A 12,950-nucleotide genomic window follows, 5' to 3' on the forward strand; every position below is an offset into this window, starting at 1 on the left:
TTCTGGAGTGATTGGAGTGGTTGGAAATGGCCATTTGCAGTGAACACTTGAGTAAACAATGCCAGTGATGTCTTTGCAGGTGCACTTAAGTGCTGAATCGATGCCTTCTTGCCCCAGGGTGCAACAGTGCTGAGACTGTGTCCACAAGAGGAGGTAGATGCCTGGGGCTAGAAGTGCTTTCTCTTTCTGTTAGTCTCCTGCCAGGAGAAGCCCAAAGAGATAAGGTGTGCACCACAAATGTCATCCACTAAAACTCTTGCCACGAGTAGCTTGGGGTGTCACCTCTGGAGCCGCACCACCTCTTTGCACAGAAACACAAGGTATACAGAAAGGACTCCCAAGTGGATTTGGAAGAAGAGTCATGGGTTCAGACCCAAACACCCCATCTGAGGCCCTTGCTCTTGATGTCTAAACCTCTTTGACATTGGCATATGCACGGCATACATGACTGCACAGACATTGCCATAAATGCTGGTCCACTGAGTCCTCGAATAGTGCTCTGTACTTTTGGTGCATCCTGAGTCCTATGCTGAAAATCTACCCACCTTTCACCACGAACCTCCGATTCCTAGGAGTGGCATCCAATTCCACGTGGCTGTTGCATTTGACTCCATTGACAACAACACCCTGCCATTTGATGGGTTGTAGCGCTCTTGACTTGTAGTTGGGAAACACGGGATGTATGCATTTCAAAACGGTGGTGCACTGACAGAAGTGAAACTCAGTATGGTCCGTGGCTTTCTCAGGCCAGTGTTTGAAGGATATTGGAGCACAATGCTTTCAGGACACTCACACACATCACCCAATTCCTAGATGTTGTTTGCCAGTGTCAGTGGAATCCACCTCATACATGCTTCTTGTCGCCGACATTTCTGTGTTCCACTCAGGTGTGCCATTTGAGTGGAAAAGCGGAATGATCTGGATAAAGCAGCTGCCTCTGTGTGGATTCCTCTACTTCATATCCAGGTGACCAGCATGAAGACCTTCTTAAGTAGTGACCATGGTCTGATGTCAATGAACACCACAACATCACTTTTCAAAGGAGAACTGTCACTTAGGAATGGGTAGATTGACATCTCCCTTGTTTGGAGTGTCTGCCTCCTAAATCCAATGTGCTCTCTGCAGTGATTAACCAGTAGGTTTCACGAACCACTTGTGCATTCTCATCCACGGGAGTCTGATGTTTTGATGCAGGTGGGAGCAGAGGGAGAACAATAAGAGGTATTCAGTCTCCATTGCTCAGCGCACAAAGTTCTCAATTCACGATACTTTCCCCTCTTCTGCAGATACCATCCAGGATATTTTTACATGCAACTTATGTTGTCAATTCAAGTGGACTAAATGCATGGAGTGAGCACCAGAGAAGGAGGAATTATCAAAGTTTGCTCTCCATCAGGAGAACTTGAGGAACCAGTGAAACGTATTCAGCCCAGCGAATATCTGTCACTGTCACTTTCTGACACTCCTCAAGTGATTGTAGTAGGCTGCCAGCTGTGAACTCCACTGGATATGGTGCTCCGAGCGTCCATCCTTTGGCCTAGCACAGCACTGTACGCAGACACTTTAGCTCTGGTGATATTGATTGTTCCTCCTCCAGAATTCCAGACAGAACCCCTTCCTCTGGTAGTCAGGGTCCATTCTACACTATATTCTTCTCATCCTCTGTCCCTCTTGGACAGCATATGTAGTGAGATGGTTTGCTCTTCAGGACAGGGAACATGCGAACTATTGCAATTTCCTCAGGTTTGTCAAGTGAAGACTTACACAACCAGTATCAGATTCCTCCAAAATCAAGCTTAAAACCAATATTTGACACAGTTTCCAAACTTCGTTTTACGTTTTTGGAGGACTGAAAATCAGCATCCTACAATTATGCAGCCACATCAGTGTTTATGGCAGCATAGTTCACAATAGAAAGATATGGAATCAAAGTAGGTGCACTTCAATAGATAAATGATTCAAGAAACTGTGCTCTACAGACACAAAATTGCCTTTGTGGACCATTACCATGGACGTCTTCAGGATTTTCCAGGCAATAGGTGGATGCTAATTGACCTGAGACAATCCCAATAAAGTCAAAGTAGAAAGTCTGTGCCAATACGTAGACAATAACTGAGAAAAATATCAGGGCAGTGGGGGTAGAAGGGAAGTTCAGTCTATTCCCCAAAGATCAATAAAGGGCAGGGAGGCAGGGAGTGGAGACAGGTAAAGGAAACACACTGGAAGGAACCCGATGTCATTTTCTTTGGTCAACATAGGAATAACACACTGCAATACTCTTCCACAAGAAGAGGGTGCTAGGTAGAAGACAGGCACGTTCCATGTTTGTTTAATTTTTCCAAATGGATTCTACTGTCGTGTGTCTCAAAAGGACAGATGAAAAGAGGAGAAGAGGAGTTGTGGTGAATCTTCAGTGCTAAGTTCTAAGTGAGAGAAGCCCTTCTGAAATGGCGCCCATTCTCTGATTCCAAACCCATCACTTAGAAAAGGCAAAAGTACGATGACCTTGCAAATGTCAGTGTTTGCCAAGAATCAGGGTGTTGGGATATAGTTACAAAGAGAGAAAGGGGATTTTCCGGTCAGTGAAAGTAGTCTATATGCTACTGTCCTTGGGAAGGCATGTGTTTTCAAGTGTAACTTCAAACCCACCGAAGGATCAAAGCAAGAGGCTGGGATGTTTTGGATGGGAGAAGCTGTTGCCTGGCATGCATGAGGCCCCGAGCATGAGCCCAGCATGGAAAGCAAAAGTGAAACCTAAGGGAAAGTTGTGAAATCTTGGTGACAATTACATATCCAGTAGGTTCATCCATCCTCACCAATCCAGCAGCATGGAGGAGGGTATTGAAAAGGGGAAACCTGTGTACGTGAGGGGAGCAAGGGGATTTAGGCAATCCCTCCACTTCCTCTTCATGTTGCTGTGATATGGATAACATAGGACAGAGCTCACTTTTGAGCAGAAATCCAGCCTACTTTCTAAAAGAAAAGAGAAAACCAGAAAGGAGGACCAGCAATGCAGTGGTTTTCTTCAAAAACTCCCCACATGGAGGACAGAGAGGGCCTTCTTCTCTTCAGGCTCTTCATGAAATTTCAGTCTGGAACCTGAGCGTGGCCTCATAGGGCAGCCAAGTGGTTTCTCTCCATCCACGCCCGATGTGGTGGGAAGAGCTGCGGCACTGGAAGCCATTCCTTCTTTGGAATGATAGACTCTGAGCCTTGCATGTAGATGGTGTGTGCATTGGAAGTTTTGACATGATCCTCATTGTGAGTAGGAATCAGCTGACATTCAACCATGGACAAATGGGTTTTCTTTTACTGTGAGACATTCGTTGTGTGCCTGTGGGCTTGGCGCCAGGTAAAGAAAATCAACCTGTGAGGTCAGGTGAAGAAGCTCAACAGACATGAAGGAGAGCCGCTTCTTCCTGGGAGGAAAGCAAGTCAACAGAGAGAGCCAGGAAAGAGTGAGGAGTTGGGGGAGGAAGCGGAAGCCTGGGGCATGTCAGTAGAAGGCAAATGTGTCCCAGAAACAGGAAACGTGAGTCAATATGAGCTGTTCCACCACAAAGATAAGACGTCCCAAAGGGAAGGAAACACTTGCCTCCGACGTGGACAGAGAGTGGACTGTGGAATAACGTGAACATCATGCTGTAGCTTCTCTGTACAACCAACATTGCTAAAAGGACCTGGAATGTGCCCTTAGCAGATTGGTTTCCAGAGAAATGAGAGTCCATGACTCACCGCTTGAGTTTGCAAATTCCAAAACCATGGGTGTCCCCTGCAAATTTTAGGAGAGTGGTGATGCCTCATGGCAGGCAATGGGTGGTGTCCTCCAAAGTCTATTGCCAGGAAAGTGTGTGAGACCTTGTAAACCCTACTGCCACACAGATCTGTGGAGGAAGAGAGGGGAATCCAGATGAGTGTCAGCGTTCTCCTCCTGCACCTCCAGAAAGAATGAAGGGCCATGGAGAGTGACCGAGAATCTAGCGCAGAAGTGCCGATCCCCACAGAGAAGGAGAATACCATGCGATGCCTCAACGTGAGAGAGAGCTGGACGGTCTATTGGGTGGTGAGATAGGTCGGCATGCAGGCTGAGTTGGCACACTTGAGAAAAGGAAATCGTCTTCTCCATCCAATCTGAAAATGCACCCAAAAACAAATTCTGCTAACGCGAAAATTGCACATTGAGTAATCCAAAGGAGAACAAGGAAAGAGTGGTGGCAGGGAGGCCAGATGCCCCTTAGCAGGGTATAAAAGGAGATGTGGGGCAGCGAGATGCACACACTCTCGAAAACCTCCTTCCTGATCCCAGCGTTGAGAACGCCCATCCTCTGACACCATGAGCAACTGCTGTTGTGGGTCCGGCTGCAGTGGTGGTGGCAGCGGCTGTGGGTGCTGCCGCTGCCAGCCATGCTGCTGCTGCTGCTGCCCCTGCTGCTGTGGGTCTTGCTGCTGCCGCCCCTGCGGCTGCCCCTGCTGCTGCTCCTGCCCCTGCAGCTGCTGCTGCTGCCCCTGCTGCTGCTGCTGCCCCTGCTGTTGTGGCTCCTGCTGCTGACAGCCCTGTTGCTGTGGCTCTTGCTGATTCAGCCCTCGCTGCTCTGGCCCCATTGCTCAGCCCTTGCTGCTGCATTCTTAGCCACTGGCGCCCCACCTGCTCTCACACCACCCACTGCAAGCCCACGTGGTGCTGCCCCTGGCCCTGGGGCTGATGATGCATCCACTCAGGTCTCTGGTGCATTTCTCTGTGCTGCCAGCCCTCCTGCTGGTAGCTGCCCCAACACTTCATTGCTTCCCTCCTGCCCTTCAGCTTCTGGCTGTCCTGCAACCTCACCTGCCGCCCCATCTTCCTCCTTATCCAACACACACAACAGACTTCCTGTTGTCCCCCTTGGAGCACAATCACCACAACTCAATGGAGACCTCTCCCTCCATCCCATAGTTGGAGTATATGTGGCATTCACATAGAGCACCTCCACCAACATACTCACACTCATCTCTCTCCCAAAGGGTGGAAGTTTCCTGTTTTCTCACACTTGGTGTTCTCCTCATCCCTTTCTGGCACCTGCTGCTCTGTCTTCTATGTGGCCATATCAATACATTCCTAACTTCTTAGTAAATATGAATGGAACTGGCATCCGAACCCAAAGTGTGTTTGTCTCTTCATTTTGCCTTTTGGAACCTGTGTTCTCCACTCTCCCTCTGATGGTAGTTCCTCTGGAAAGAGCCAATGACCACGACACACTTGCAGATGCTCCACACAAACTTCCTGACCTTCCATCCTTCTCGTGGAGGGGCATGGTTTGGAGAGCAATCCCCAGGACCTCCATGCCTGAGGACGTTCTGCGAATAAAGAGCAACCTCTTGGCCAGGGGCCTTAGCCCCTAGGAGCAGAGCTCATCCAGTTGATGTGTGTTTGTGCATGCAATCTCTAGCTAAATTCTCATTTGGCGAGTAATTCCACTTGTTTCGAAGTCTTCAGGCGGATTGCACTTTTGCTCACACCAGGGCTGTCCTGCTCATCAATTTATTCCCTACTTCCAACTGGCACTGCCTTGGAGCATCTCTCAAGCCAAATACATACTGTCCAACATCGACATCTTGGTCTGTTCACAAGGGGACCCACACACACCAGATCCACACACCTGCCTTTCTCATCTCAGAGTGTGTGCCCTGGAAACCTTTTCAAGCAGTAGGCTTGCTGGGCAAGGTAACGGGATCCACACTAGCTTTTCCTCTCCTCCTATCTGGTTCACATTCTCAGCAACATGCTCATCCGTGCACAGGCTCATGTAATACTCAATTTGGTAGTTTCCTACATGTTTGTAAGTGAGTGATAATAAAATGGATAAACGCAGTGTGTGCAACTCTCCAGTGTTGGATCTACTCCGACAGTGGGTAATGATTGTTTTTACTGAGTAGCCGCCTCCCTGTGATGAGCACATTAAGTGGCATTCACTCAGGGAAGCACCTAAGAGCCAGCTTTGTGACCAGAAGCTGTATATGGAAACACTGTTAGAAAACTCTGGAAGGAACTGTGGAAAGCAACTGGGATTCTTGGAGGTCCACTCCATGGGAACCCTGAATCATGTTGATCTTGGAGAAGGAGTAGAGGTGTGACTCAGCATGTGCTGAACCTCAGGTTTCCTCCTCAGGTGCCAAGACCTGTGAGCCCAAACAATCACGAGGAGGAAGTGCAAATAGAGTAGAAGGACCTTAGGGAAGAACCTCCAAGGAGTGAAGACCATCGTGGAGAGAAGAGAGGGTTGAACAGGTGGAAAGCAATCAGAAAAATACAGGGAATGTTACCCCGCTATTGACTGGAACCATGTTGGTCAAATCTTGGTCCCCAGGGAATCCTCGGCTCCATCCCATTGCCATTGTGTCTACTCAGTTCCCTCCAAGGGATGAGGCCTTCTTCCTTGAGAAAGTCATCTGTGCTGTGTTAGAGGATAGCACTTGCAATATCTAGTGGTATTGCCTGGCAGATTGGCCCCGGGGTCCCCTGAGGATTCCAACAGTTGTGTTATCATGTCCTCAGTGTTTTGGGGTAGGTGGAAATGGTCATTCTCAATCCAATGCGCTCTCTGCATGATTACCCACTGGGCTTCACGAACCACTAGTGCATTCTCATGCATGGGAATCTGATGTTTTGATGCAGGTGGGAGTAAAATGAGTGAAGAGCGATATGTGATCTTCACTCTCCATTGCTCAGTGCACAGTGATTTCAAGTCACGATCCTTTCCTCTCTTCTTCAGATACCATCCAGGACATTTTTACATGCAACTTGTGTTGTCAATCCAAATGGACCAAATGCATGGAGTGAGCACCAGAGAAGGAAGAGTTATCAATGTTTCTTCTCTATCATGGGAACCTGAAGTGCCCTTGAGAAATATTCATCTCAGCGCACATCTGTCACTGGGAATTTCTGACCCTCCTGAAGTGATTGCAGTAGGCTGCCAGCTGTGAGCTCCACTGGACATGGGGCTCTGTGTCCATTCTATGACCTACCACAGCATGTACGCAGACACTTTTGTTTTGTGAAATTGTTTGCTCCTCCTCCCAAACTACAGACAGAACCCCTTCTGCAGGTAGTCAAGTTCCATTCTACACTATGTTCTTTTCATCCTCTGTCCCTCTTGTACAGCAAATGCAGTGAAATGGTTCCCTATTCAGGACAGGGAACACGTGAACTATTGCATATTCCTCAGGTTTTCTAAGAGACGAATTACACAACCAGTATCACATTCCTCCACAATCGATCTTGAAACCAACATTTGACACAGTTACCCAACTACATACTACATCTTCAGGGGAATGAAAATGAGCATCCTACATTGATGCAGCCACATCAATGTTTATGGCAGCACAAGTCATGATAGCGAGATATGGAGGCAAAATTGGTGCCCTTCAACTGATGAATGATTCAAGAAACTGTGGTCTACATACACAAAGTCACCTTAGTGGACTATTACCAATGATGTTTTTTTTTTTTTGATTTGCAGGCAACAGATGGATAATAATTGACCTCAGACAATCCCAAAAAATTCAATGTAGGAAATTTCTCCCTTTCCTCCTCCACATGGTGGGGGATAATTTGGAGAGCATGCCACCGGACCTTCATTCCTGAGGACCTTCTGTGGATAAAGAGCAACCTCTTGGCCAGGTGCCCTAGCCCCTGGGAACAGAGCTCATCCAGTGGATGGGAATTGGTGCACTCATGCTGTAGCTAAATTCCCTTTGGGCGAGTCCTTCCACTTTTCCCGAAGACTTCAGGTGGATTCCACTTTTGCTCAGGCTAGGACTGTTCTGCTCATCATTTGATTTCCTACTTCAACCTTGTATTGCCTTAGAGCATTTCTCAAACCAAATACTTCCTATCCAACACCGTGATCTTGGTCTGTTGTCAAGAGGACCCATATCCATACACCTGCCTTTCTCTTCTCAGTGAGGGCGCCCTGGAACCCTTTCCAGGCAGTAGGCTTGCTGGGCAATGTAGTGAGATCCATACTAGCTTTTCCTCTCCTCCAAACTGTATCACATTCTCTGCAACATGCTCATCTGTGTAAAGGCTTGTGGAATACTCAATTAGGTAATTTCCTACATGTTTGTAACTGAGTGATAATCAAATGGATAAACAAAGTGTGTGCAACTCTCCACTGTGGGACCTACCCCCATGTCATGGGCCCTAATAGTTTTTCTGAGTAGCCACCTCCCTGTGATGAGCACTTTATGTGGGATTGACTCAAGGAATTAGCTGACACCTAGCTTTGTGTCTAGAAGACATATAAAGAAATGCTCTCAGGACAAATGTGGATGCAATTGTGGAAAGCATGTTGGAATCTTCGTGGTCCACTCTCATGTGAACCCAGTGTCAGTTTGAGATTGGGAGTTGGAGTAGAGCCTTGACTCAGTAAGTGCTGCACCTCAAGTTTTCACCTCAGGTGCCAAGACCTATGAGTGCAGGAGTGCATGAGGTGGAAGTGCAGATAGAGCAGAAGGACCTTAGCAAAGATCGTCCCAGAACTGAAGACCACCATCTAATGAGTAGAGGGGTTAACAGGTGGAAAGAAATATAAGGCAATGTCACCTGGCTGTGGACCCAAGCCATGTTGCTCAAATCTTTGTCCCCAGGAATCCTAATTTCTTTCCCATTTCCCTCTTTCTCCACTGTGTCCACCCCAATGGAAGAGACCTTCTTCTTTGAGAAATTCATCTTAGCAGGGTTAGAGGATATCACTTGGAATGATCTAGTGGACTTGCGTGGCAGAGTGACCTCAGGTTCCCCTGAGGCTTCCAGCATATTTGTTATCATGTCCTCAGTGGTCTGGAGTGGTTGGAAATGGCCATTGGCAGTAATCGTCTGAGTTACCAATGCCAGCATTGTCTTCTCAGGTGCCCCTAACAGCTGAATCAATGTCCTCTTTCCCCAGTGTGGAACAGTGCTGGGACTGTCTCAGTAACTTTAGGTTAGTTACTTGGGGCTGGAAGTGCTTTCTCTTTCTGTTAGTATATGATATCACTTTGAACAGAAACACAAGGTATGCAGAAAGGACTCCTGAATGGATTTGGAGGAAGAGTCATGAGTACAGGCCCAAACACCATCTGAGGCTGTTGCTCTTGGTGTGTAAACCTCTTTGATATTGGCATATGCACTGCATATATGATTGTGCAGACACTGCCATAGGTGCTGGGCTACAGAGAATTCTCATAGTGCTCTGGTGTTTTTTGGCATCCTTCATCCTATGCTGAAGGTCTACCCATGTTTCACCACCAACTTCATGTAACTGGAGTTACATCCAGTTCCATGTGGATGTTGCATTTGGCTTCATTGACAATGGTACACTGCCATTTGATGAGTTGTAGCACTCTTTACTTGTAGGTATGATACATGGGATGTATGCATTTAAAAAAGTTTGTGCATGCACAGAATTGAAACTTGAGAAGGCACATGTTTTCCAGGCCATTGTTTGAAGGACATTCAAGCATGCTGTCTCCAGGACACTCACAGACCTCACCCAGTTCCTTGATGTTGCTTGCCAGTGTCAGTTGGTTCCAACTCATATATGTTTCTTGTCGCTGACATTTCTGGGTTCCTCTCACTTGTGCCATTTGACATAGCAAAGCAGAATTATCTTGATAAAGCAGAAGCCTCTGCATGGACCCAGGTCAGTTAAAAGGCTTGCCTGGATATGGTAGTCACTGGTAATTTCTGACACTCCTCAAGTGATTGCAGTAGGCTGGACAAGGTGCTGTGACTGTTCTTTCTTTGGACTATCAAATTTGTGCATTGAGACTTTGTAGCTCTGGTGAAATTATTTTGTCCTCCTCCTGAAATCCAGACAGAATCCTTTCTGCTGATACACAGTGTCCATTCTGCTCAATTTTTTTTTCATTGTCTTTCTTTCTTGTAAGAAAATCCAGTAACATGGACATGGAAGGGTTTAGCTCTTGCATATTTTTCAGCTTTGCCTAGGAATGCCTTAGAAAATGAGAATCAGATTGGTCATAAAACCAGTACTGGAACCAATATTTGATACAGTTTTCTAACTCCATATTACATATTCAAGGGATTGGATATCAGCATTCTTCAATGATGCAGTCACATCCATGTTTTTGGCAGAATAAAAGACAATAACTAAACTATGGGCCAATTTTGGTGCCCTCGATAGATGAATAGTTCAAGAAACCTTGGTGTGTATAAACAAAATCTCCTTACTTGATGGCTATGATGCAATTCTCCAGGATTTTGCAGGATAGAAATGGATCTGGAGATGATCATGTCAATTGAAATAAGAAAATCCCTATAAAGATAATGCTGAATGTCTGTGCCAATATGAGCTCAATAACTCACAGATATATTGGTATAAATTTTGTACAATGGACATTCATTCTATTACACAAAGATCAATAAGGGATGGGAGAGGAAATAGGAAAGGAAATACCCTGGTGTATATTTGATGTCATTTTCATTTGTCCATATATGAATACACCTCAATGAGCCCCACTTTCATGTTCTTTGACTGGAATGGGGTGCTAGATAGAGGACAGACACCATGTTTCTTTATTTCTGTCAAAATGTATTCTATGATCATGTTTCTGAGGAGCACAAATTAAAATAGGAAAGCAGAAGACATGGAGGAAAATTCAATGCTTTCTAGTAAATGAAGGAAGTCATTCGAAAACAGCACTCACTCTGTGATTCCAAACATGATTTCCAGAATGAAAAATTATGGTGACCATACAAATATCACTGGTTGCCAAGAATCAGGGTGGTGGAAGATATGTAGAAAGAGAGAATGTGGATTTTCAGGGCAGAAAAACTAATCTGTACACTACTGTCCTTGGGAAAGCCGGTCATTGGAAGTGTTTCTTCAAACCCACAAAAGGTACCGTACCAAGAGGCTGGAAATGTGACTGGGTGGTGAAGCTTTTGCCTGGCATACATGAGATCATGGGAATGACCACAAAATTGAAGAGAAATATGAAACCTAATTTTAAATTGTGAAGTTTAGGTGACAATAAGTTGTCAAGAAAGCTCATCCATCCTCACCAATGGGACCACAATGGTGAATACTGAAAATTGGGAAAGTTGTGTATGTGCAGGGAGCAAGGATATCTCTGCACTTTCTGTTAATCTTTCTGAGAAACCATTAACATATGATAAAATCCAATTTTGAACAGAAATGAAGGGTACCTTCTAAAAGAAAAGCAAATACAATGAATGTGGTCCAGCAGAGCAGTTGTTTTCTTCAAAAGCTCACTGGATGGAAACACTGCAAGGGGCTTTTTTTCTCTGGGGTCTTCATCTAAATGGAATCTATAACCAAAGCATGGCCTCAAAGAGAAGCCAATTTTTTTCATGTCTTCCATGCCCAATCCATGGATAACAACTGTGGACTGGAAGCATGCCTTCTTCTGGAATGATAGTCTCTGGGTATTGCAAGTGTCTGCTGTGGGCATTGGAAACTTTGACGTGATCCTCAGTGTGACTATGTATCAGCTGATGTTCGCACATGGACAAATGGGTTTTCTTCTTCCCTCGGACTTTGTTTGAATGTGTCTTGATTTGGGAAATTTCAAAGCAAAATATAATCAGTGAAGTCAAGTGAATAACCTCAACAGACATGCAGGAGAGCCAGTTCATCTTGGGAGCTCAGCAAGTCAACAGAGATTGTGAGGAAGCAGTCTGGGAAAGGGGGAGGAAGCAGGAGCCTGGTGAGTGTCAGTAGAGTGAACAAGTGTGTTCTGAAATCGTCAGACTTGAGTCAATATGACTTGTTCCAACAACAAACACAGTAAGTTCCAAAGAATATGAAACATTTCCCCAGCAAGTGGACACAGAGTGAAGAGTGTAGGGACCTGAAACTCATGCTGTAGCTGATCTATAAAGGCAATATTGCCCTGAAGACCTTGAAATTCCCCTTAGCAGATAGATTTCTAGAAGAAAAGAGTCCTCCACAAATCACCAGTTGGTTTTCCACTTTCCAATGTCTTGTGTTTCCTCTGAAAAGCCTAGAAGAAAGGTGATGGCTGAGTGTAGGCAACAGGGAGGTGTCATGCATAGTCTCTTGCCTGGAGACTCTGTGACACAATGTAAATCCTTTGCCATCCAGATTCATGAAGAAACAGTGGTACATCCAGAAAGATTTATTGGACACGAAGTGTCACCATGACCCTAAGATAGAAGTGACCATATACATAGAGAGGCAGAATGGCAAAAGATGCCTCAAGTTAGAAAGTGAGAGCTGGAAAGTCTGTTAGGAGGTGACAGAGGAAGCCATCCAATTTGGGTTAGAACATGTGAGGAAAAGGAAATCCTCTTTTCCATCCAATTGGAAATACACCTGAAAACAAACTTGGCTAATGTGATAATTTCATATTTCTAATCCAAAGTAGAAGAAGTAGAGAGTGGTGCCAGTGAGGCCTGGTGTCCCTCAGCAGCTTATAAAAGGTGACATGGGCAGTGAGATGCATACACACACAAAACCCTCCTTGCTGGACACAGCCTTGAGAACCTACATCCTCTGACACCATGAGTAACTGCTGTTGTGGCTCTGGCTACAGTGGTGGTGGCAGCACCTGAGGGTGCTGCTGTCCCCAGCCCTGATGTTGCTGCTGCTGATGCCTCTGCTGCTCTGTCTCCTATTGCTGCCAGCCATGTTGCTGCAGCTCTTGCTGACTTGGCCCTTGCTGCTATGTCCCCACTTGCTGCAGCCCATCCTTCTACAACTCTAGCTGCTGGGGCACAACCTGTTCCCACCTGTACTCACCCACCAGGTTCTGCCCCAGACACTGGGCTTCATAATGTTTCCACTCAAGTCTCTGCTTCAGGTCTCTCCTGCCAGACCTCCTGCTGGTAGCTGCCCCATCACTTCTTTCCTTCCCTCCTGCTTTTCTGCTTCTGGCTGCCCTGCACCATCACCTGCCCTTCCCTCTTCCTCCTCAATCGACACACA

The 12,950-nt window shown here is 46.1% G+C and overlaps 1 protein-coding gene across 8 annotated transcripts in view; it reads left to right on the forward strand.

The window, feature by feature from the left end:
- LOC306657133 (uncharacterized protein) overlaps window positions 1–12,950 on the forward strand; it is a gene marked incomplete at both ends in the record, with an annotated part of 516,259 nt that overhangs the window by 52,896 nt on the left and 450,413 nt on the right. The gene's annotated exons all lie outside the window — the stretch shown is intronic.

This window comes from Sciurus vulgaris (genome assembly GCF_902686455.1).
Source record: "Sciurus vulgaris genome assembly, chromosome: 3".
NCBI lineage: Eukaryota > Metazoa > Chordata > Mammalia > Rodentia > Sciuridae > Sciurus > Sciurus vulgaris.